The sequence below is a fragment of the Lissotriton vulgaris genome, chromosome 11, assembly GCF_964263255.1.
Source record: "Lissotriton vulgaris chromosome 11, aLisVul1.2, whole genome shotgun sequence".
NCBI lineage: Eukaryota > Metazoa > Chordata > Amphibia > Caudata > Salamandridae > Lissotriton > Lissotriton vulgaris.
This window is the reverse complement of record NC_141699.1, coordinates 541113713-541140979: the sequence shown is the minus strand read 5'-3', so window position 1 is coordinate 541140979 and position 27267 is coordinate 541113713. Positions and strand designations below refer to the sequence as shown.

At 46.8% G+C, this 27267-nt stretch overlaps 1 protein-coding gene and 1 pseudogene across 2 annotated transcripts in view; both read right to left on the bottom strand.

Moving 5' to 3' along the window:
• The window catches only part of KAT6A (lysine acetyltransferase 6A), a 1442101-nt gene that overhangs the window by 921148 nt on the left and 493686 nt on the right, over positions 1 to 27267 (bottom strand). The gene's annotated exons all lie outside the window — the stretch shown is intronic.
• LOC147683117 (uncharacterized) lies at positions 160 to 15462 on the bottom strand (annotated as a pseudogene).

Genomic DNA, 27267 nt, shown 5'->3' with positions numbered 1-27267 from the left:
GTAACCATACTGTATTGTGTTTAATATCCTTTTTGTCGGAAGGGATTTCTTTCCATTTTTGGTGGAAATTCTATAGTCTGCCTCCTACTGGTGTACAATGTTGGAGAAACTTTTTTGTTGTTGTTGATGTTTTTCATTCTTTGTGTGCATCCTCTGTGATCATCCTGGAGTGTGTGCCATGTTTGCAATGCAGTTTTTTAGCTTGTGTGGCTGCTCTCCCTCTTTGTGGAAGGTCTCTTCCACTGGGGCGTCTTCAAGGGATTGTCTGCCTTGTTGGTATTGCCAATTTTGCTGCTGTCCTTGTTGTCCCTGGTTTCCACCATGGTAAGGTTGTTGAAAAGTTTGATGTGAAGTTGTGGGGTGATGGTTCCCTCTTCCCACTGGTCTCCTTGAGGGGGTGGTTCCTCTACGCATATTCACTCTGAACTGTAGTGCACTCATAGACTTTGCTGTTTCATTGTCTTTCTTTAATTGGTTCAGTGTGTCATCCACAGCGCTTCCAAAGAACTGTTCCCCATTGAAAGGAAAGTTCAGTAAGTTCTTTTGCACTTCTGGCTTGAATCCTGAGATCCGCAGCCAGGCGTGTCTTCTTTCCGTGATGCCAATCATCATCTGTCTGCTTGATGTTTTAGCGACATCTAAGGCAGATTTTAAGCATGTATTTGCTATATTCCTACCCTCTTCTACTAAGTGTCTTGCTCTTTTTTGGTATTGTTCTGGTAGGTGTTTCAGTAGATCTCCTACCTCCTCCCAATGTTGGTATGCACGTCTGTTTAGCAAGGCATTGAATTGGCGCTGCGCCATTGGTTTGCCGCACTTCTCTCAACCTTTCTCCCCATAAGATCCATTCATTTGCTTTCCTTGTCCGGAGGTGGACCAGTAGTGATAGGTACATTAGCCCTCTTCCTGGCTGTGGCTGTTATGATGGAGTACGCAGTCACTGACGATTTGATGTAACTAGGGTCTTTTAAGGAGTATTTAGATTTCTTCTCTCCCCTTCGAGTGACTGCCTTACATGTGGCAGGCTCCTTAATTGCTTTCTTTCCTTGGTCTAGTACACTTGGCAACATAGGAAGGAATTGGTATCTTGACTGTATAGGCATTAATGGCTCAAATAAAAAACATGATGTTTTTTTCTTCTTACAGCTGTATACCATAGGTCTCTGAGGCTTTCCTGATGAGCTCATTGTACATACCGATGTCATCTGGTGGGGAAGGTTTCGAAGGATAGGTGTTGACTGTGAGAAGTTGGCCTGGTATATGATGTTCACTATTCTAGGGAGTACCTTGCACCAGTCCAAACAACCCTTGTGGTGATGGTTGTAAAGTCAACCTTATAGACCAGCTATCCTAGGGGTAGCATAGACAAAATAGTCTTAGGCTAAACGCAAGAGGGCATGTGAACCCAGCTGTTTTACCATATGTAACCCCTTTAATACCAAATGAAAGGACACCACACAGGATATCTATAAAATATATATGTTATTTATTACTAGACAAACCCTCTGAACTCTTTATGAGGTCAGAGGCACAAGCACAATACAAGATATTTAATTAAAATACAATAAGTTGCACAAAATACAGTAGGGCCCTAGGGGCATGCTAAACCATATACTAAAATAGTGGTATAAGGACCACTACACGGACAGTGAATAGGCCTAGGACATCGCTGGGGCTACGCTGAGTTACCAAGAGTTAGGAAGCAGGAGACCCACGGGAGGTGTGTGCAGTATCTAATCACACACGCATGTTACCATAGAGAATGAAAGTTACTTGAAACCTAGACAGTTGGATAGTTGATACCCACAGGAGCACCGAAGTACTCGCATTACCTCACCCACAGGAAGCGGGTGCATAGGTGTCAAAGTGTGTCGGGTTTCGTCGTCGAATCCTATGGAGCCTGGAAAAAAGATGCTGCAGGCGACCAGGAGAGAAGTGTGCGGGTGGATCCAAGGGTGGATTGAAGACGAAGAGGACTTGAAAGCAGAGGGGACAGAGTCTGGGTCACTAGCCAGTGACCAGGAAGGAACCAGGCGATGTCGCGAAGCAATCAGGTGCTGTCGTGAAGCTTGTCTCTGCAGCCACGTGGACCAGGAGTCGTCGATGATGCCCAGGAGTCAGGCACGGACTGTCCCACGAAGGCTCTCGCTGTCGGCGGTGTCGGCTTCAGGATTGGAGTCAACAAGCCTTGGCAAAGGCAACCCACGCAGGATACGAAGTTGGCTTCTTACTCAGACCAGCAAGGTCGGAGGGGCTGCTTCATTTGAGGGAAGCAAGGGCCAGTCTGGAGCAACCAGATGAGCGGTGTAAATTCAAAGGATCGTCGCCAAGATGGCCACTAGCCAACAGGCAAGTGACCGGGCAGACGCGTCGAGCAGGAAAATGCAAAAGGGCCCCATGCAGAACTCGTGGAGCGTGCAGGGCTGATCTTTGGTACAGATGCTGTTCGGGGCTGGGGCTTCTCAATCCCCAGTGCACAGCTTCAAGGAGGCCCCGGGGGCTGCACAGTTAGAAGGTCGCAGACTTTTCAAGATGGCCGGTCCCACGTCTCTCGTCGCCTCCACGGGTCTCAGCTCTGCTGGGACTGTGGATCGGGCTGTTGGATGTCTGGAAGTCCGGTTCTTGTCAGGCTCTGTGCTCGGGCTCCGGCGGCGACAAGCCGTTGATCGTTGGATGGTGCCTGCTTGTGCAGGGTGGTCACTCCTTGACCACAAGGGAGATTCTTCAGTCGTCTTCAAGAAGATCGTCGAAGGTCCAGAGTTTCAGTCAGGATTAATCTAAAATCTTGGAACTCAGCTCCTACCTATATACCAAACTTAGGGGCTGGATTACCTGCTAGGTCTCTCCTATGGGTGGGACCAGGGAAGGGGGTGGTTACACCCCTTTCCCTTTGTCCAGTTTCGTGCCAGAGCTGGGGCTGGAGTGCCCCAGCACCGGTTTGAACTGGACCATGCATGGGACACCTTGTGTGCCCCAGGCAGTGTCTCATTCCTTTCAGCCCTCCCTGTCCCAATACACAAAATCCTGTCTGGGGTGGTGCTAGCACCTCCCAAGGCAGGAAACCTATTGTCCAAGCCTCCCTCGATGGAAGGACTCCCAGCAGCAGGTCTGTGGCAGCAGCATCCATTTTGTGATGCTGAGGCTCTGGTTAACTTTAACCGGGAATAGTAGGAATAACATGTATTTTCCCTCTAGAAGGGTGGAATGCTACCCCTGTCGCCAGAACTGGCGAGGGTGTAGTATTCCAAATCGTATGACACCTTACTCGACATGTTTTGATAAAGCCAAACCAGAGTTAGCATCTGACCGCGAGGTTCATAATGCACTTAAGAGTATATGGTATGGCAATATCCTAGACCAGCTATAAGGACATGGTTCCGAAAGCTGCAGACAGGCTCAGCTCATGCTAGAGCACCATCTCACATAAAACCAAGCACTCTGCCTCCAGGATTGTTAAGGCCTGCCATAGGAGTGACTTATAGGTGTATATGTGTCTAGACATAAGGTTAGATATAGGTATACTATATCTAAGCAAAGGGTGATTACGCAACCTTGCCACAGCGGAGTGATCAGCCATTTATTTCAATGCGAATGGCCAGCCAGGGTGGCATAATACATGCTGCAGCCCCTGGTAGGCCTTGGATGCACCTATGCCCTTGGTACCTATAGTACACTGTACAGGGGCTCATAAGGTGACCCAGTATCCAATTGGAGATGTACCCAGGGTAAAGGAAGTCCATTTTAAAGAGAGAGCAGATAGACTGGGGCCCTGATTAGCAGGATCCCAGGCCAACTAAGTCGAAAACCAGCTAAACACTAGGCAAAAAATCTAGGGTAACCATAGTCAGGTATCCGCCTTCCTACATTGACAGCTTCCTTTGCGGAGTCTGTGTCGAGGTCTTGAATCTCTGAGGTTTCAGATTCCAGGTAGGTTTGTTCTTCTTTTTTGAAAAATAACTCCTCCTGTTCTTCTAAAGGTTCTCTTATCAGTGGAGGTTCTAACTCCTCGACAAGATTTTCCCTGCCGTGGAGATTTTCCGCGGTATCTTGAATTGCTTCAAGTTGTCGTCGAAATCCTTTGCTTCACGATCCCTGAAGAGTGTGTTTTGGCGTCGAAAGGTTCTGCTCTTCTTTTTGCGGCTGACGGTGACTTTTCCGTAGACGCGGGTGTCGGGACTTGCTTTTTGGTTTCGACCTCTCTTGCCTCGACATTGATGGGTCTCTTCCTAGACCGTCTTGTGAAGTCTTTGATTTTTCGTGCGTCTTAGCCGTTTCGGAGTCCTTGTCGAAGGATCCTACGGAGTGTTTCTTTTGGGATGCAACTGCGGACGTCAAGTGCTTTGACGCCGCTGCTCTCTTTGAGGCCCTTGGGTCCGTCTCTATGGACTCCTCTACTTTCTTCAAGGACGACTGTGCTTTTACCTCGCTCGAAGTTTTCTTTTTGACCTCGACAACTTGGATGTCAATGTCTGTTTCGCCTTCTGCGGCATTGTCCTCTTTCCCGCTCGAAAGTCCCAGGTCAATTAGCAATGGTACTGCGCCCTGGCCCTGCAAGCTGTAGTTGGCTCTTCTCTGTCTCTCTCTTACCCTCAACGTCTTCGGGGTGAATGCCAAACACGCGTTGCAATCTTCATTTTCAGACTGGATGCTGGTACTTCTGGGAGTATTTATGATCACAATTTTGGTAAAACCGGAATGGTATGTTGGTTGTCATTACCACGCACTGGGAGCCCCCTGTATGCGCATTATCCGCTAAATAGTCGCCGAAGTTGTTGTTTCCGTTGTCGTCCGGCCCCTCGATTCGAATACGGGTACCTTGAATTGTCGTTCTAGATGGGTTTTTTGCAATTTTTCATTGATTCTTCGCTCCAAATCCTGGAGCTCTTTCGGTATCGATCCAGACCCAACGGCAGAAAAAAAGAATCTGAGGATGGTGACCAAAGGTGGAAGCTTCCAGAGGAGGCACGGCAACGTCACAGAAGGATGCCAAATGGTGGGATGTCGACGCCCACTAACAGAAAGAAAAATAAATAAAGGACAAATACAACAATTCTGGACCCAACTACTAGATGGCGGAATAATGCACAGCATGTGAATCCAGAAATTATTCATGCTGCAAAACCTGTGTAAAGATGCCCATGTAGCTGCCTGAAGGATATCCAGCATAACAATTCCAAACTCCGTAAGTAACGCAGTTGACGCAGCTTTGGCTCTGGTAGAATAAGCCCACAAGCCCTCAGGGGGTTGCTTCTTGGCTCATGCTTTGCAGATCTTGAGGCAGAGTACAATCCATTTGGAGATGGTCATTTTCTGCACTGATTTCCATTATTCACTACAGTCAACAATACAAACAGCTTACCATTTATCCAATGTTCTTTGGTGCAATCAATATATATTGACAGTCTTTTAAGATCCTAACAATGCAGTCTCTCTTCTTCATTTGAGGGATGATGTGGTGCAAAGTAAGACGGCAGCGTGATGATTTGGTCAATTTGGTGTGGAATGGAAACACCACCTTCGGTAGAAAAAAGGCAGAATTCGCAGAACCCATTTGTCTGGGAAGAAGCTGGTGTATGGAGGGTGAACAGGAAGAGCCCATAGCTTAGAGGGCAGCTATAAATGAGTACAAAGGTGGAACACAATAAAAAGTTTAAAACTAAATTAGATACTATTGGGGCATAACGAAAGGTTTAGGAGGAAACATGTACTGAAGACATTTCAGAAAACCTTTCACAAGGGGTGGCTTAATCACAGAGGGTTTGTCCGGCAACTAAAACAAGCATTTACAATGCAATGGTCTCGGCAATATTATAGGTAGAGCTATTGGTATTGATCATTTTTTATCTTTTTGTTATCCCTAAATAAATGGAATTGTCATTTCTATTGGCATTAGCTTTTTTTTTTGCATATGTGATGTCCGCAGACTCCAGCCCGCTCCAGACACAGACGCACTGCACTGTCCGGACGCGCCAGGCCATGGGGGCCCAACGTAGGCCCAGGAGGGCCTGGTCGCTGCGAGGGCTCCAAGATACTCACATAAAGTCAAATAACTATAGTCTATGGTAAATGCAACAATGTCTATAGTCCGTGGTTATCAGGCGTAGATCAAGCCCTCTTGCGCCTACGCTGGACAGCCCTGTACTACTAACACACTACCTCCTAGCAATAACAGACACATTGCTAACCCTTGTACCAGCTACACTGCTTTCACCGGGCAGCGGGTCCTCTCCGCCATATTACACACACTGCAGAACTTCCCGCGCCCCGCGCCCCCCACCCCCTATTACAGATACAATGTCCAGGCCCTCCTTAGAACCGACAAAAACCCTCCCTCCCCACTAGGCGCACGGACCCTCCTTCCCAGATACTGTCCAGGCCCCGTTAAGTAACTGGCAAACTGTCCCTCCCGCCTCCCTCCCAAGTAACAGACACACCGCGCAGCCCCCTACACGTGACATACAAACTGCCCTCTCCAAACAGCAGCCGCCGAAGCTGCCTCTGCCCGGGCTGACTCACACGACGAGGAGAGGGGCGGGGGGGGCTGAAGCCCCGTGAGACAAATGGATGTTGCGCGCCTGCACAGAGTCTGCAGATGCAGAGACTGTGGTTGTGAACACAAAACTATCAGAGGGCATGAACTACAGATGTTCTCGCTGAGCCTGCAGATGGCATTTACATGTGGGTGTATGTGCACACGGAACCCGGGGAGGCATAGACGAGGTTATGCACTCATCTTTCGCAGAACATACACTTTGGGCGTGCATAAACGTTGCAGAAATTTAAAAAAAATGGGTGGGGAAGGCTACATATAAAGTCGAGAACATAGAGTGTTACTATGCAGTGTACGTACCAGTGTTGGGTCAGTGACTGCACACACCTTGGGGATGGGGGCTGACTATAGAACCACACAGGGTATGGGGGGCATTTGAAGGCAAAGACTGTGGATAAGTAAATGATTCTGGGAGAGTGCATGGGCTCTGTATGTAGTTGCAGAGATTTAGGTCATGAGGTGGGCTGCGCTGCTCTCTTAAGCGACTACAGGTTTATGTAAACAGAGCCTTGTCGGGCGGGCGGCATACGGACGCGCGTCTAAGAAACGCAGGGATTATAGATGTGCCCATAAAGCCGGGTGCACAGAACGGGGATAGCCAGCTTTGATATACCCAGGGAAGGACATGGGATCTCCACACAGAGTCTGGAAGGGCACCAGCCGTTGAGCGCGCGCCTAAGAAGTGCATGGACTGCAGATGTGTTCCCATGGAGCCGGTTGCCACAGACTGTGGATGGGCTACTAGAACCAGCGAAGACATGCCTGGGATTGGACATTGGCTCGCCACACAGAGCAGAGCTGTGATTCCGAGTCTTAAATAAACTGGGATCGTTTATGCATGTCGTGTGTGTCCTCCCTCGTGTCCCTCAATCCCCTCCCTTTTCGCAGCCCCTTCAAGATAATAACCTCACCTCGTTATTCTCCCCGTTCTGGGATGACCGGGCAACTACCTCCATGGGTCCAGGGCTCTCCCTTCAGCTGCAGCACATTCTCCCCTCCCCTTTCTTAATCGCGGCTAGATTTTTTCACTGCCTGCAGAAGTACGTATATTACAACAGCCATGAATGTCTCCAAGTGCACATTGTACAGGTACACCCTCCATACACACAAGCGCACTGAAGCCGCCTGCCAGGCGCTACAGCCACGTGCACGAGGACTGAGCACAACACGCATGAAGTGACCGTGCAGCGGCTGTTTGCAGCCAGCCAGTGTGCCCTGCCGGGCCAGTGTGTGGTATTTCGGGTGGGTGAAGGGGCAAAGGTGGATAAAATGCGGAGACCTGTTTGGTGAACACTGCGATGTCCTCGTTGAAAGAGTCGGAGGAGCAGACATCGCCCCCAGCCACCCCGGGCTCCCAGAGGGGGTGCAGGTGGCCAGCTCGCACTTCTCAAAGACCAGGGAGAGAAGGGGGAAGAGCGGGTGGCTGGGGGGGGGGCGAAGAGAGCATGTTAAAATCAGGAGTCACCCGCGGAGGAGACACATGCGTTGGTGAGCACGCGCTGCCCTGGGCCAAGGACTGGGAGGGTGAATAGCACATTGAAACCCCGCAGGCACCCCCATGTCTAAACATGCAAGAGCTGCACAGCGCGCTGCTCTTCTTTTCTTCCGCCCGTCTGATCATCTCCCACGGTGCCTCGGTCTGCTCGAGCGGGCCGAGCTGCTGATGCCGGGAGCAGAGTCTGGACGGCCGGGTGATTTGAAAATCACCAATGTTACCCACACAACCCATACACACAAGCGCACTGAAGCCGCCTGCCAGGCGCTACAGCCACGTGCACGAGGACTGAGCACAACACGCATGAAGTGACCATGCAGCGGCTGTTTGCAGCCAGCCAGTGTGCCCTGCCGGGCCAGTGTGTGGTATTTCGGGTGGGTGAAGGGGCAAAGGTGGATAAAATGCGGAGACCTGTTTGGCGAACACTGCGATGTCCTCGTTAAAAGAGTCGGAGGAGCAGACATCGCCATGCCGGGCTGGGGGGGGGGGGGGGGGGGGGGGGGGGAGGGGGGAGTTGCAGGTGGCCAGCTCACAAGACCAGGGCGAGAACGGGGGAGAAGAGCGGGTGGCTGGGGGGCGGGAGGAGAAGAAGAGGAGAGCATGTTAAAATCAGGAGTCACACGCGGAGGGGACACATGCGTTGGTGAGCACGCGCTGCCCTGTGTCAAGGACTGGGAGGGTGATTAGCACATTGAAACCCCGCAGGCACCCCCATGTCTAAACATGCAAGAGATGCTCAGCGCGCTGCTCTCCTTCCGCCCGTCTGATCATCTCCCACGGTGCCTCGGTCTGCTGGAGCGGGCCGAGCTGCTGATGCCGGGAGCAGAGTCTGGACGGCCGGGTGATTTGAAAATCACCAATGATACCCACACAACCGCATGCAAGTGTACGTTTCCTAACACTCACCTTCCCCTCCTTCTGGACCTCATGGCCACCGAGGTTGTGCGTCGCTTGTGAGACACCGCGCAATGCATTCCCGCAGCGGGCCCATGTCTTCTTTAGACCCACACGTAGCTTTTTGCTCCCGACATCTGCCTCAATCCGCGGCATTCGATCCGCCTCCTTTCTCCGTTGTCTGCCGCGCAGAAACCACAAACCAGGTTTCGCCGTGCCTGGCGGGCATGCAGCACATTTCCCCGAGGTCCCGATGCCCCGCAAGAATGGGAGCGGGAATGTGGGTGGCAGGCGGAAAATAATAAAAACCATTCTCTTTTCTTTAGAAACAAGAAACAAGGCTGCCCCCGTGTGTTGTACACCTCCAATGAGAACTGCATTGGACGGGAGAGGGGAGAAATTCCTTCGGCAGTTCCGCGAGGCCCCACATTCCGCCGTGCTCTGAAGCCCTCGTCATCTCCCCCGCTCCTGGCACTCCACGCAGCAGCAACAACGAGACTACACTTTCAAAAGAAGTTACTTGCAAAATAAATTATTGAAAATAAATTACAGGCCTGTCCTCTGCTTTAGCCACGATCTTACCTTCACTGCGAAGGATCGAAAATGGCGGACACAAGCTCCGAGATTTTTTTCGATTTGGGGGCGTGGTTTTGATGTTCTGAGTGACGGACAACGTCACTGTCTAAAGAACATCAAAAATTACGCCCCCAAATCCGAAAAGGACGGAGCTTGTTTGGAGTGACGCATCTCTCCTCCAATGGCTGGCCTCCGTTTAGGAAGCCAGCCAATGAAGGAGAGATGGGGCACGGAGGCGGGACCTTCGCCGCTACTCAGACTCATTAAATCTCCGGCCTAAGACTGCGCAAGCGCAGCCTTTTAGGCCTTCGACCTAAAAAGCTGAAGTGGTGAAAGATAACCCTTAATAGTGCCCAGAGGAAGACCTTGCCGAGCTAGGGACAAAACAATCGGCAATACTTCGGACAAGGGTGCAGAAACTGGGTCAATACGTTTCTCAGTGCACCAAGCCACAAATGTGTCCCAACAGATGAAATACACAGTTTTGGAAGATGGATGTCTGGCTGACAAAATGACCTCACAGACTACAGGAGGAAGGTCAAAGACCAGCAACTATTGCTGTTCAATCTACAAGCTTGAAGATGGAGTGGGTACACACGTTCAGGTGTAGTACCCTTCCCTGTTGTTGTGACCGGAGATCATCCCGGAATGGCACACTAATCGAAGAACAGATGCTCTTACCCAGGAGTTCTGGATAACATACTCTCCTTTCTGAATCCAGATTCACCAGGATGACTTGGGAGAGGAAAAGTATAGGCATGAAGGCATACAGGAGTCCTGTATTCCAGTCTCGCTGGAATGCGTCTCTGGGGTAGTGCCGCTATGGAAACTCCGGGTATCAAGAGGGGGTTTACCCAAAGAAAGTCACTGGGACCTGGGTCATATTAGTACTAAGAGGGAAGGGGTCCCAGTGAAAAATAGCTAATTACCACAAATTAAAAAAATAATAGTAGTACACTTAATGAATCTACAATGTTTTATTCACAATGTAGATATAACCAGGATATAGTATCCAACAATAATCATTTCAAAAAGGTTGAATAGTGCCCCTGGGAGTAAGGAGAAGTGATAAAGTGAGGATGGTGCAGGTAGGGATTTGTGACCATAAAATCAGGCAGTAATCTGAAACATTTATAAGTCAATTGAAATGTACAGACGATCATGAATCTAAACGTATCACTTAAACGACCACATGCCTCACGTAGTACATTAATGCAACAATTTTAAATGCGGGGCTGGTAGAAGGAGGACAGTTGTCGACGTTTCGACCCTCAGATAGTGCAGGAATTAGTGGAACCCTTGCGGCGGGGTCTTCATCAGGACAGGATGGGGACTAGCAACCTATTTACTCGGTGCTCATCATCATTTATCATTGTAGAAAATCCATTAGAACCTCAGTGTGAAGAACATGAATTCATCTTAATTATTGCCACTAGCGTTATGGCGGGATTCGAAAACAGGCCCGCGAAGTGTAAATCAATCCGGCCTGCCGTGAAGACGCCGGATTGATTTACACTTCGCGGTTGACTCCCGATTTGCTCCCAGCACCTGCCTACAACGTGGGGACGACCGTAACGGAAACCTAACTCCTGGATAAATCTTCGGACCCCCAGTGCCCAGCGTCCCCGGGCCTGTTTTCGAATCCCGCCATAACTAGGGTCGAAACGTCGACAACTGTCCTCCTTCTACCAGCCCCGCATTTAAAATTGTTACATTAATGTACTACATGGGGCATGTGGTCGTTTAAGTGATACGTTTAGATTCATGATCGTTTTTACATTTCAATTGACTTATAAATGTGTCAGATTACTGCCTGATTTTATTGTCACAAATCCCTACCTGCACCATCCTCACTTTATCACTTCTCCCTTACTCCCATGGGCACTATTCAAACTTTTTGAAATGATTATTGTTGAATACTATATCCTGGTTATATCTACATTGTGAATAAAACATTGTAGATTCATTAAGTGTACTACTATTATTTTTTTAATTTGTGGTAATTAGCTATTTTTCACTGGGACCCCTTCCCTCTTAGTGCTATGGAAACTCCAGCACACAAAAGTGTTGGCACTGCAAGTTCTTCGCAATGGCGAATGGATCCAGTTAAGAACTTTCCAGACCTGAAGAAACATTAAGCCACCTCCAATGCAGACAGCATTCGTGACATTTCAGTCATGTTCAGAGGTGCAGAGCTTCCTGGCACAGGGTACTAAAACCCACCCCTCCCAGCTCATTGCAGTAATATATGGCGGTAACATTGTCCATGAACCCCTGGGCCAGTTCCCGTTTGATAGAGGGCAGGAAAGATTTCAAAGCAAAGCAAACCACCCTCAGCTCTAAAAGACTCATGTGGAGCGGAGTCTCCCCCAGAGTACTCTGATCTCCACCTCTCCCAAAAGGCCGACCCAGTACAGAAGCAAGGCACCGATCACCACAGTCAGCTCTGGGTGAGGAAGGAGAGAGGTCAGCCACTGACACCATTTATTTTAAGCTACTACCCCTGCAGACCTTTTTCAGACTCTTCTTAAATCCTGACTTGATCAGAAATACTTCCTTGTTGCTGTGCCCACTAGCACACCAGCTCCAATTGCAGAGCCTGCATGTACCACCTGGCATGTTTCACTAGCAGGATGCAGGAGGCCATGAGATCCAGTCAGCCTCACAGAGATCCAGGACTGAGGCTGAAATATCAATCAGGATTACAGATTGAATGTCCCTAGAAGCGCACTGTGTACAGAATGGCTGTGATGAAAGGAAGCGTCTAAGTAGGAGTCAGGTGTGTCTTTGGCATGTTGACAGTGAAGCCCAGCCAATGCAGGAGGTCCACCGTAGTCTGGGGGTGGATAACTACTGCCTGTGGCAAGCTCGCATTCAGCAGCCAGTGGTTCAGATAGGGGTAGGCTGGTACTCACGACTTTCCAGATGTACTGCAACCCCAGTCATCACGTGAACACCCGAAGGGCATTGATGAGACCAAAGGGTAGCACTGAGAACTTGAAATGCTCTTGGTCCATTGTGAAAAGTAAAGCAGATGGGCCTGCAGGACAGGTATATGAAAATAGGCATCCTGCAGGTCTAATGCTACAATCCAGTAACACAGACAGGAACTGCGCAAGTGTTTGCACATTGACATTTTCCTTCATCAGGAAGAAATTAAGAGGACGCAGAGCTAGGGCAGAGGCTTTCATCCTTCTTTAGCAGCAAATAGTTTCTGGAATAGCAATATGACCTACTTCGGATGCAGACACTCTCTCGTTATCCACCCCCAGACCAACTCAAGGTGGATAAACTTGCTCTCCGGCAGGCAGAACGCCGTTGGAGGCGCAATTACGATCCCCAGCTCAGACTCGTTTATATAGAATCCTTAAAATCCTACAAAAAATCGATCTTGGCAGCCAAAGCCGCCTACTTTTCCCAAAAGATAATGGACTCCAACAATAAAGCAAAAGATATCTTCTCCATTGTCAACGAGCTTTCCCTGCCTGACAGGGTCACACCTCAACCACAACCGACCCAAACCTTGTGCGATTCCCTTAATTCTTACTTTATTGACAAAATTACAACTATCAAAAACAATATCCCTTCCCCTTCATCCCCTCTACCCTCACCTCTTCCCTCCATGAACACTAGTCGTCTGATAGAATTTCTGCCAATCTCTCCAAAAGAATTTTCTTCATTGCTCCACAAAGTCAGCTCAGGTTCCCCTAATGATTGCTGCCCCCCTCAGATTCTGAGGGAGGCCTTCCTGGCTTGTCCTGGCCCCCCACTAGCCTTGCTCAACAACTCTCTAGCTTCTGGGGAAGTCCCTCGCTCCTTCAAACAGGCAGCTGTCATACCCATTCTGAAAAAAACTAACGCCGACCCCACAATCTTAAGCAATTACAGACAGATTTCCCTCCTTCCCTACTTGGGAAAAATCCTGGAGACATATGTCACCCGCTGCCTGAGCTCCTTTATCGAGAAATCCTCCTTCCTGGATGCCCAACAAGCAGGCTTTAGACCCCTCCATTCCACCGAGGCGGTCATAGTAGCCGTCATGGATGCCCTCAGGAAAGGTGCCGACAAAAACATCTCACAGGCCCTTGTCCTGTTGGACCTGTCGGCAGCTTTTGACACGGTCGATCACACTATCTTGATCGACCGTGTCAACAATGCTGGCATCCAGGGGGTGGCCCTCGATTGGCTTAGATCCTTCCTAGACCACCGTTCTCAGGCAGTTCATCTGTCCACTTTCTCTGCACCCTACTCATCTCTAACTTGCGGGGTCCCTCAGGGCTCTGCGCTATCACCCTTATTATTTAATTTGTACCTACAGCCCCTCTTAGCCTCCCTCCGTAATACCCCGGTCACTATATTCAACTATGCGGACGATCTTCAGTTAATCTTTCCCATTGATTCTCTTCCTTCCTCCTGTCTTAATTTCCAGTCCACCATGCTGGCCATTGCAGAATGGATGTTTCACAGCCAATTGAAACTGAACCCAACTAAAACAGAGCTCGTACTAGTGGGGGGCTCCTCTAATCCGTGGAATTTCACCTTTTGGCCTTCATCCCTAGGGACGGCACACACTCCTGTGAGCACTGTGAAGAGTCTGGGGGTGATCATCTCTGAAGACCTCTCTATGAGACCACAAATCAACTCAGTCACCTCATCCTGTTTTTTCCATCTAAGGCGGATTCGCAAAATCAGTAGGTTCCTTACCAGAGATGCCCTGATTCTAGTCATCCTTGCTCTTATCACCTCCAGACTCGACTATGCTAACACTCTATATGTGGGGATTCCAGCATTCCACCTCCACCGGCTGCAACTGGTGCAGAACCAGGCAGCCCGCCTGATCTTCCACCAGCCGAAACATCAGCACGTCACCCCTCTTCTGCGCAACCTTCACTGTCTCCCTGTCTCCAAACGCTGCACCTTCAAGCTTGGATGTACCATCTTCAAAGCCCTATCTGATGCAGCCCCCGCCTTTATCTCATCTTGCTTGACACGTTACGTTCCTCACAGAGATCTCCGTTCAACATCTCTTAACTATCTTGTGGTTCCTAAATGCAGACGAAAAAAAGCACGGAGGGCTGAGTTTCTCTGTCTTGGCTCCCTCCACCTGGAATTCTTTTCCAACTGCACTTCGTCTCTGCCCCAGCTACGACTGCTTTCGCAAACTGTTAAAAACCCTGTTATTTCAGTCTGCATTTGAGTAAATCCTCCTACCTGGTCACCGTTTTGTCAAGAGCGCCATGAAACCGTTGGTGAACGTGCGCGGTACAAATATTTTTAACGTAACGTCGATGGCTCCTTTAGCCTAAGGAGCCTGCACTTCCTGGCGCACTAAGGAGAGGTGGTCCGACTTCAACACATCTGACGATTGTGGAGGGGTGGCTTGTCTTATAGAAGTGGAAGGGTGTAACCCAGCCATACAATCTGCAGCGCCCACTTGTCTGTTGTTAGGTCTTGGCATTGGGGTATCTGGTACCCGATCCTGCCTCCAACGGGGTGCCTGTGATGTTGAAAGGGCACACAAAAGAGATTTGGAGGCTGCAGATGCATTGGGAATGAAAATCCTCTTTCCGAACGTATCCGCCTTTTGGATTCCCTCTGTGGTACTGGATCTCCTGAATCGCCTTTGGGCTCATGGTCCGGCAGCAAAGACAGTTCCTGGAGTCCTGGTCCAGCCCCAGGCACCACAAGCAAACAAGATGGGGGTCTGTCACAGACATCAGTATGTGACTGGCTCCACAGAGTTTAAAACGCAATGGTTTCTTAAGGGATATCCCTAAGGCAAACTGGGATTTAAAATGCAAAAAAGAGTTGACAGAAAGTAAAAAACAAAAAAAAAAGTGGCCTAAATTCGAATGAGGTACCTCTTCCAGATCTGCGATGTTGGAGCAGAAAGATAGGAATTGGTGTCTCCGTGCTGCGGTGGCCCTATAAGCACTGTGCTTATCATGTCCGTTGCAGAAAACACCTACGACTTCGATGCAGAGCAGTTCGACACAACCTACCAGTGCACAGATGCACTGCTCAAGATGTTCCATATCCGGTCCGATGCCTGGGGCTGGGTTGCATGACAGAACCACGCATGCCATCACAATGCAGGAATTAAAAGGAAAATGCCTTTACCACTCATCTCTTTACCATGCACTTGCCTTACCACGAATATACTTTTACCACACATGCCATTACAACGAAAATGTAAGTATTATAGATATATGTATAAAGTATTTTTTATGTGTGTGCATACACATAGGTGTGTGCGTGTGCGATTGTGTGTTGCATTGTAGGCATAGTTATGATGTTTCCATAGGAAGAGCGTTTTGTTTTGACAATAACGTTGTTGCCATTTGACGAGTCCTCGCAAACTTTTCCAAATCTGTATGATGCTCACTTCAGCGGCTGTCTTGAAAATTTCGGGGTGATCTGACAAGAGAGGCCCGAGTTAATGGGGGGGGGTCTCAAAACGCGTTTTCCCCAGGCAAATCTTTACAGGGCTTTTAGACACGACTATAGCCCAAATGGCTGAATGGAATTACAATACATTTGACAGAAATGTAGCTGTTGGTTCAGAAAGCGACCATTCTGTACTTACTCATACAGCAACTGACACAGCCACTCTCTCACCCATGCAAAAACTCACACAACCACTAGCTCATCTATGTTGTCTCCCATACCCACTCACTCATCCATACGCCACTTACAAACTCACTAACTCACCCCCACAGCTACTCGTACAGCCACTTATTTACCGATACAGCCGCACACAGACAGACACTTAGATACAGTTACATAGACATTCAGTTAATCTATTTTTTAAAATAGGATCATTAGTAATACACACAGTAAACTAATTAAACTTACACATTAGTATTTATGTTAAACACAATTTTTTTTAGAAAACACAATTACTGGATGATGTCATCCGTGAGATCACTGACCATGTCATGAATGATGTAATATGTGAGGTCATAAGCAGAGCTTTGTAGTGGCTTAAGTTCTAGTTATCTCAGGTAACTTTACTGCTGAATTTCTATGGTTTTATACATGTGAAATCTGAGCCGAATTAGAACGACCCTGTAACCTTTGGTTTTTTTCTGTGAATTTCTACGTTTAAAAAAAAAATCTATTTCCTAACTATAACGTCCCTGTAAACGCAGTTTTTTGGGGGAGTGAATATATACATATATTGGGGAGATGCGCCTCGTGAGAATGACGACGCGAGGAAGAGGTGTCCCCCAAAAAACGAAGAACCAACCAAAAGAACCAGACAGGGGCGCAAAAAACAAATCCCAAAAAATTAGAGATTTAATGAAATAGAGAATCCACTACCGGATGACAGTACTCAACACAAAGAAAATAACTTGGTCATCATTCTATCCTCAAAATACTTGACAAAAAATAATCTTAACCTATTGAACAAAGGATTGAAGTTCTGCCCATCCAACAACATAGAATTGATATAGGTGAACCCTAGACATCGCTAAATCCGTCGTAAATTAAAACTGAAGAAGTACTTCACAACAATGCCAACAAGAACTTTGGGTCATCAGAATCAAGAACCTCTGACACCACTCACCCTCAATGATTTTGTGCCACTGACAACAATACACGGTCCATTGTCCCAAAACACGGCCGCACCTCTGGTAATAAAAGAAGGAACAAATACACAAATTTGTGAAGCAATGGCCGTTACAACTAATCTAACTATCAGCAGTCAATGCAAAATCAGATCAAGATTCTGTCCACAATTACCGGCTTGTTATATAATAGAGTTGACATATTCCAGGAATTTATGACAGAGGAACTACGCACCATCTATATCAAAGGAAAGAAGAAGAACCAAAATAGACTTGGAATTATGTCTCATGAGGATAAATGGGCCTTGAATGACTTAAGATCAAATGACAAGATCGTAATAAAACCCTCCGACAAAGGGGGGAACATTGTAGTTAGGGATGCTCAAAAATACTACATGGAAATTAAGCGGCAGCTGAACGATCTGTCAAATTATGAGAGACTCAAAGAAGATCCGACGCCTATGATTGTGAATAAGTTTCAGAAGATGCTCAAAGACTGGCATCAAGATGGATTACTCAATGAGAATGAGTTGCATTATCTTCAGACAAAACACCCAGTAACACCAACTATTTATGTACTACCAAAGGTACATAACAGCTTAGACAATCCGCCGGGTCATCCAATTGTCAGTTCCTGTGGCTCTTTACTAGAAAATAGTTCAAGATTTTTGGACATATTCCTATTCCCATTTGTACAAGATCTACTGTCCTACATTAGAGACTCTATGGATTTTTGTAACAGAATCGCCAACATACCCTGGAAAGAAGACTCTACAATGATAACCATTGATGTTGTATCACTGTACACTTCAATCCGGCATGAAGATGGGATCAGAGCCTGTGGATTTTATCTTCGGTCTAGATCCTTAAATGTACTTTAACAGACCAACATGCTAGTGGAAATGTTACACTTCTGCCTCACAAATAACATCTTCATTTTTGACAAAAAGTTATATAAACAAAGCAGAGGTACAGCAATGGGGACTTTGCGCCCACATATGCAAACCTCACCATGGGCATGTGGGAGGCATAACAAATTTGGTCAGATAAGAACAAACAGGTAATGGAGGACAATGTACTTTGGGTACGTTATATAGACAATCTGTTTTTAATATGGGAGGGAGATAACAGAGGATTTAAATACCTTCCTCAAGAGTCTCAACAACAACAGTTTCCAACTCCAATTTACATATAACATCAACAAGACAGAGATCGATTATCTAGATATACATGTTTACATAAAAGATCAGAAAATATGTACCACACTTTTTCGAAAAGCAACTGCATGTAACAGCATCTTATCAGCTAACGCGTTATTAACAGGGGGTAACCCAATTAGAGTCAAAGGACCTGGGTATCAAGTGTTATAGAAAAAATGGTCCTAGACGCTGATTCAATATATGCAATGTAAACATAAATTAGATATTCATTTCATTTCTGATCACCAATCGATTAAATCTGTTATGGAGGATATTAATCAAAACAAAACACAACAAATATTGTTAGCCCGAAACATTCGTTGATGCAGAAGAGCCACACCTGAAATAAAAGTCTTTTTTTCTTTTTATCTCACCAAGTTTTGGCAGACTCTCTTATTTATTATACACTTTGAAAAGACATGATAGGTATTTACAACGTAAAAGATCACAATTATTTACATAGGGGGTTCACTGCCAAAAGTTGACGTGCACAGATGAGAGTGATAGTAAGTGCTCGTGAAGAAGCTGGTTTCTTCATGACCCTAACGTGCGGGTAGGTCTATGGCGTGATCCGGCCAACGGACAGGTACCAACCATCCTGGTGCCAGCACACTTAAGAAGACCGGTGAAGCCCTCCTGGGTCGTAGTAGGGTCCCACCCAGATTGAGCAGGACCCCTTGGCCTGTATCCCTACTTCTAGTGGAAGGTAGTATTTGCCCCTTCCTCTCTGTGTAGTACTTTTTCACTGTTGGTCCTGACTAATTGCTTTTACAGCATGAAACAGGTTGACCTTTAGGAGGATCTAACACTGCTGGATCATTGCACCAGAGTGTTTTTTCGCCTCACTGTTTTTAGTAAGGTGGTGAACCACACCAATAAAACTTGCCGTGGATTTACCAACCTTTTTTAACTGTCACCAATGTTTTCACACACGTCTACACATCCCCTGAAGCCCTCATACCCACATGCACCAACTGGCACGAACAGAAGATCTCCGATAAAGAGCCCCTTTATGGGTGCCCGTTAGACATTGCAGCGCCAGTCTAACGAGGAGCAAAACCCATATAATGAAGCATGACACTTATCTTGCTGGGTGTGTGAGGGTTTCAGTTCCGAAAGGGGAATCCCCCCCTTTTCCTTTGTACACTGCCCACCTTTGCTTGGTTACTTAGTTTTGCTACTTTCCTCTTTTGGGGAACAGTGTATTCTTTTTGTAGCTATAGTTCACGGGCGTATACACTGGACCCCGTTAAAAATTGCCCTGTTTAGTTACCTCCATTTGTTTATCCATTAAAATGATTAACCCATGCTTCGCCTGTGATAGAGCAACTAATCGGGGTCATGAGCTGTCCAGAGGAGCGTAGGTCTTCGACAGCTGTCCAAAAGATATTTCCCTTCTTTAAATCAGCAGCTCTGGCCAAAGCGGCCCAACGACCTTCTAAAATCTCTGTTTTCCTTTTGTTTACAGTAGCTTTGTACCTGCGTCCTGCTTCTCTTACTTCGATGGGACGGTATGGTTTAAAAGACAGTGCCCTTCATAGTTCCCTGTTTGCCTCTGAGCACTCATGGTTGAACCATCTGGGGCCTGGTTTAGTGTCCCTACGAGGTTCAGATAATAAGGTTTTGGAGGCTACGCAAATCTTGACAAAATCACAGACGGCCTTGGGATGCGGAGCCTTATCTGATAAGCATGAGTTGAAGAGATGTAAATTGTCTCTAACTAGGGCATGAAACGCTTCCCTAATGTTAATACCCCGCCATCTGAGTCTAAGTTTATCTGTGGTGGGTGAAAGGTTCCTAGCGCCACACTCCTTATTAAAGATGGGCCGTGATTCCAGGCTCATAACAACCCTAATGGGGTTGTGGTCCCCTTGACTCATTGGAATGACAGCACCATCCAATAGGCAATCAGCTATACAGGGTGAGGCGAAGAAGTAATCAATAATTGAGGAACACCCCCTGCCTCTGAAAGTTGGCACTAGCTGGGCATTAAAGGCAAAATTGGCAACAGTGTCCATGATATTTCGCAGGTTGTGAGTATTTAGGAAGGAGAGCAATTCAGTGCCCCTTTGGCAAGAAGTACCCTGCCCATTTGGCCTATTATGCGGGGCCACACTATGAAGCCTAGCATTGAAATCTCCACCCAGCAAAATGCCATGGGTCTTGTCGAAGTCTTGCCTGGACTCTAAATTGGTAATGAAATTAAATAGATCAATAAAATTCCTATTAGGGGAGGTATTAAAATCGTTGTTTTAGAAATTAATCAGGAAAAATGAGACTTTCTGTTTAAATAGAAAAGCTTGGAAGTGCAAATTATCGGTAAATATATTCTTGACACACCCACCAGCTGAAATGTTAATCCAAGTTGATAGACCACCAGAGGGGCGGCCCAATCTTGATTTGGCAGCTAGGGTATTATGGCATTGGAACCCATTAAGGTGCAGCTCTTGTGTGGCCCAAGTCTCCTGGAACATCACAATACGTGCTGGTTTACCAGGCTAAGCCACTCCACGTCTTCTAACCTGGATTGGAGGCCAGCGATATTCCAGGTCAGGACTTTTAGATCATTAGCTCCCACTGTTCTAGTCGGTCTTGGACAGTTATTAGAATACAGAGGTGAGAATAAAGAGGGGGGGGGGGCGCTTACATGCTCTACATGATGGATTTGTGAGGAATTGTCAGTCAGGAATATCCAATTCTGACAGAGCAGAGAAGCGGTTAACCAAAGGTAAATCTGCAGGTGTATTAAGATGCGGACGGGTGGGCGGTTTATAAAAGTAGCCCAGAGGAAGGGCGCAAATATCAGTACATGGCCTGAAAGTTTGCTCCCGCGAAGAAAGAACATTACGCACCATCTGGGGTTTGCTAAAATTAATAAAAATACAGTCCGCCGTGATGTTTTTAGGGCATAAACCAACCCACCCCACTCTGCGCACCATTAGTATTTCATGCAAGGTAGCAGGATTGAAGCCTTTGGGTTTCTTGAGCCAATCCACGCACTTATTCCGCAGATCGACCCATGACTCCCTCCCGTTGGGTGATAAACAAGGAACACCTGCCAAAACCAGAACATAAGGACAAGAGGCCGGGGGAAGATTCAGGACATCAGTATTGGGGTGTTTACAGATGGGCAACACTCTTGTGTTGATCAATCTATCCTTAGACCCCCCGACATTAAGAGGTATCAAGGACGGGGGCTGTTTATTGCAGTCCTCCAGCCCGGGACCAGGAGCAGTAGTAGGTTTTAGGATAGTGCCATCCTGACCGTTAATAAATGATTTGCTGGCACTAACTGCCTTGGTCACCGTGGTATGATCAATAATTGGAGGAGAAGCACAGTGTCCGTGATTATTTATGAAGGGCCCTGAAGTGATCAACCGTTCCAGATCATCCAGTCTTTTTTGCACTGAAACTAAAAAAAGCCAGAAGCACTCCCTCTAGCTCATGGTTCTCTACTGACATTAATGATGAAAGAAGAAATCTAAGATCCCTGGAAAGAACCTGGAGATACAACCCCACAACATCCAATCGAGACCAACTCAAGGCAGCACGTAAAAACGACTACACCCACATCAAAAGCAAAAAATCTGCCTTCTTCTGCTCTGCATTAGATAAAGCCAAAAACCGCCCCAAAGAACTCTTCAACATCATTAGGAACCAAACCTCCATTCCTAAGGCAGTCAACCTAGCTGCGTCCAAGACCCAATGTGACAACTTCGCTAGCTTTTTCAATGAAAAAAATCGCCAAAATCGATCGTTCCTTCAACTCGAGTCCTGCAACCAACCCCATCCCCCCAGTAACCCCGTCTATCCGCTGGTCTTCCTTCCAGCCGATCAAGGAAGAAATGATAAGCAATCTTATCGCCGCTGCGAAACCCTCATCTCACTCCCTCAATCAACTTCCCTGTCATGAGCCGGACTACGGAGGGGTGCTACCTCTTCTGGCGTGTAAGAGCCATCAGAACCACAACTACCAGAAGGCTTAGCACGAGGGAGGAGCCCAAGTCTATTTAGGGGTCTGCCTCCCGGAGAACGTTGTACGTGATTTAGTTTGATTCTTCGGAGTTTCGAACCCTGGATTGTTCGCCTAGGTTGTGTTCAGACTTGGGCGTACCTTGATCGAGTTGTTGGGGCGTGCGGCGGCTGCTGCGTGTCCTGGAGTTTGTCTGCAATTCCTGAGTAGCCGGTAGGAAAGTTCCTGGAGTGTTGAAGCGGGGAAAGCTGCTAAATCCTGTGGCGGCGTTCCCACTTTTTGGTTCTCTCGGCCGAGAGAACCCGAGCGGGGATTTACTTGCTCTCCTTCTGAGCGTTCAGCGGCTGCTGAACGCGATACCGACACCGGCTGGTGTTTGAGTCTCTGCGAGGGAGAGACGGATTGGACTCGCTGCATCCACCGATCCGTGAGTTGTTGCATCACTGGAACGTAGAACTAGCGCGTTCTTGGAGATAACGCTACAGGAACTTGTTTGTTTTATTACCACTGTAGCTTCTGATGGTATTGGAACTGTGGGCAACCTAAAACCTGGATTGTGGAATAGTGTACACTGGACTATGGATCTGCATAGTTACTTTTTGAGAAACTGTTAAAGACTGAATTGGTCGTTTTTTGGAACACTCTTTTTCTTTGCACTTGGATTCACTTAGGGTATTTCGGATTTAGTTTGGTGATCCCAGGAAGGCTGGAAGGTGTGTGAGTAAATGCATGGGATGAGTGTCTGGGGAGGGTGAAGCAGTGTAATCGATGCTTACCGTGTTTATTGCTTTCCAGAGTGGTGTATTATACTTGGAAGAGGGCTTCCACACTACCTACCGGGAAGGAAAGGAAAGCTTAGCTAGTCCCCATGGTAGGTGGTGTTCTAGTGAGAAAATACTGAGAGTAGTTAGATTGTAATCTGTACTAATGCCTGTTTGTTCCTCTTGGTTTCTTCTCTCCTTACAGCCTCCTGTCCCGTTCCAGTCCTATACTGGCCTTTTTTCCCTCACCTGATTTCCTTATTCTCTGTTAAGTTGAGTTTCAGAGGATAGGGCAGTCTGGAGGTGGACCCCTATATAGCATCGCCCTGATCCTGAGGATACGCGGTCGTGACATTCCCTCGAGACTGACAAAGGACTTGAAGTTCACTCTAGCCCCAATCTGGGGCAAGATCATCAATAGCTCCTTGAGCGAGGGCCTCATCCCTGACTGTCTTAAACTAGGACAAGTCACACCACTGCTGAAAAAACCTGGCCTCGACCTCATGGACATGAACAACTTCAGGCCGGTCTCAAACCTTCCGTTTCTAGCCAAAATTCTCGAAAGATGTGTCCTCTCACAATTAAACCAACATCTAGAGAATTCTAATCTACTGGATCCTCTCCAGTCCAGGTTCAGGAAAGGCTGCAGTACTGAAACCGCAATCCTAAATGTCCTTGATGATCTACACATGTCACTCGACTCCAACCATTGTAGCCTTCTCATTCTCCTTGACCTCTCGGCTGCATTGAACACAGTAGACCATACCCTCCTTCTTACTGTCCTCCGAGAGAGAGCGGGCATCGAAAAGACAGTTCTAAAATGGTTCTCTTCCTTTCTTAACAACCGCACTCAAAGAATAAAGATCACCAGTTTCGAATCAGACCCCTTCCCCCTCAGCAGAGGAGTTCCTCAAGGATCAGTACTCTCCCTGCAACTCTTCAACATCTACATGGAACCCCTCACCTCACTTCTAAGGAAATCCAACATCCCCTTCCACCTTTACGCGGATGACACTCAACTCTATTTGGAGTCCACCTCCATCGCAGACATTCACAGATTAAATGCCACACTCATGGAGGTCCAACACTGGCTCTCAGCCAATCACCTCAAACTGAATGAAGAACAAACGGAAGTACTCCTTATCTCGAACAAAGATGAAAACCCACAAATAGTGGAATGGCTCAAAGCCTTAAATGCCCTCAATGTCTCCATAAAGCCAACGGACTCCGCAAAATCCCTAGGAATCACTCTCGACCCCAAACTGGCCATGAACAAACACATCTCTAAAACCGCCAAAAGCGCGTTCTTGAACCTGAAACTTCTCTATAAAATTAAACCCTTCCTCCCCCCCCCAAAGATCTGAAACAAGCCACGCAGGCACTTGTGCTCTCCAGAATGGACTATGGCATCGCTGTACTGACTGGAACAGCCAAGTCGCTCCTGGGACCTCTCACCTCCACCCTCAACGCAGCAGCAAGAATGGTCACAGGAACAAAGAAATATGACCACATCTCCCCGGCACTCAAAGAACTGAAATGGCTCCCGATTGACCAACGAGCCAACTTCCGCACAGCCTGCCTCACACATAAAGCCCTGCATACAGGCAAACCAGAATACCTGGACAACAAACTCAAAAGGGCGGGTCAATCCAGGAACCTCAGAAGCTCTAACACACTACTACTCATCCCTCTGAAATCACAGAAATGCAATAACTCTAACAAATCCTTTGCGGAGAACGCTCCCAGGATCTGGAACGCCATCCCCCCACATATCAGAACGACCGCCTCCTTCCCTCAATTCAAATCGCTACTCAAAGCCCTCTTCCTTGAACGCTCCGGTGCTTAACGAGAACCTCACGCCGGATGGTGAAGTCCGATATTTCTCTGAACCCAGAGCCGATTGGTTCGCTCGTGAACTCCGATCCTTATTGCGCTCAAGCTGCTGTTTTACAGACTCTATTTCCTTCCTGCTGCTCCTGATTCCTGTTTCTCTATGTATCTTTTCCTTGCTACCGATCTCTATTTGCTGTGAAGCGCTCCGATACCCTCGAGTCTAGCCAGCGCTATACAAAACTTCAATAAATAAATAAACTAACTTAATACAAATGAAATAGTAAAGGTTCTTTAATAAGTATGCACACAAGGGTCACTTCTGCAAACGAGGAGTTGGAATAACATCAAAGTCATAGATGAGACCTTTTCTTTTATTAATGAATCTCCTGGGTATTGCCGTTTGTATAAAAAAAAAACTTAGGTCAAATCTGGTGTTTGTGATAGCACCAGAAATATTGTTTCTCCTTCCACACAAATGTGTTGCTTAGAGCTGGTACTATAGGGAAAAAATACCAAGAATGGCGATTCACCAAGCATAGTGAAATGAGAATCACGTTTCATTAAATACGCAGAGGCTAACATTATGCCCAACATCTTTTATTGCCGCTCCTGCAGCGCCTTTAAAGACTTCACAATAGTTAAAACACTAGAACTGGAACACCCTAGTCCATAAATATTTCTTCCTCTCAATATTCTTACTCTTTTAATGCAGTGAACTGGAACTTTATTCGAATCCTCTTCTTCATAAAAACATCCACCCTCTTTACAATACACCATCCTTTAATCTGCATAAAAATAAAACCCCAAAACATCAATCTTATCCCTCCTTTTTTTTAACCATTTCTAAACATAATAATATCCTTAAAATATATTCACAAACTACTCCCTCCACTCCTACCCAATTGGGCTGCGGAGGGCAGGATAAGGTTAGCCTTTGTGTCTCTAATGAAATCTTGATTCTCATTTCACTATGCTTGGAGAATCGCCATTCAATTACAAGACTGGAGGCTACCATTATGCAAGTTAAAAGCCTATTAAAATAACATTTGAAACACGCCTAATGGGTCTAAAACAATGTATTGCAAATGTTCCTGCATTCACCCAGTCTGCTTCTCTTAATATTTCCATAATGCGACCACCTGACAAATTCATCTTACCTGCCATTGCACCACTCACAGAATGAGACTTAAACCTTTCCATATCTATCCCACACTCCCCATCACATTCTTGATGCACCTAGCGGTTGTAGCAGTGCTTGCAGCATGAAAAAGTTTTACGTATGAAATCAAAATCAGATTATCTCAATCTCTCATATTCTCTAAAACCCTGCACTCATACTCTTGTATACAATTCACTACGCAAAACTTCTCCTCAGCAAAGATTGGATAAAAAACTGAAGTAGACCTCGTCTTCGTTCTTTTACAAATCTCAAAAAACACTCCATCTGGTCCCACTAATTTCTTATTTATCTCCAACGCCTTCACATCCGACACCTTTTTACATGAGAGTAGACATAATAAACACGACAACTTCTCAGTAAGTCTTTTAATATCTAAATATCTATTAGTTGGCAATTGCAAAAACAGTAATAGCATAGTGTTAACATCCTATAATACAGTATAACGTGCCTTAGGTAGTCTCCTTATCCTCATACTCTTTAGAATCCTACAAACCATCACATTTCTCCCTATAGACTTGCCATCTATCTGTGAATGTCCAGCTGATATCGTGGACCAACAACAATTGAGGGATTCTTATTTCAAGCCTTCATGAAATGTATCCGTCAAAAGAGTTGCCACCTCCACTACAGGAGTCCTCATGGGATCCAGACTCCTTGCCATGCACCAACTAGACCATATTCTCCAAAATCCTTTGGATCTATTCCTTGGTACCGGGAGCCCATGACTTCTCCAGTAATTCTGCAGCCCTTTCCGAAAGACCTTCAACTCCGAAAGATCTCCTGACACTTTCCAAGCAAGAAGGTTTACAATCCCACTCAAAACAAAAGGATGTTCATCCTCCTCTGCATTTCTGAGTAGGACCACTCTGGCAGGAACCACAACCTAGCTCCATTACTGACGGAAATGAAAACTTTGATACCCCAAACAGCATCACCAGAACTATCGGTCTCCTCTCCTGCCTCAATTTTAGAAATACTCTCTGAATCATCGCAAAAGGTGGAAAGGTAAAGCCCTACCTCCCTTTACACACCTGTATGGAATGCATCCATTGCAGCTGCTGGAGATCCACTCTCCAACTGAAGTACACTTCCAACTGAAACCTTAATCAACTAGCAAACAGATCCAACTCTAAAGGACCCCACACACTGTTTATTTTGCCAAAACAATTTCTGTCCAACTTCCAGTCACTGAAATCCCTCATATTCCTCGAATTCCAATCTGCGCACACATTCAA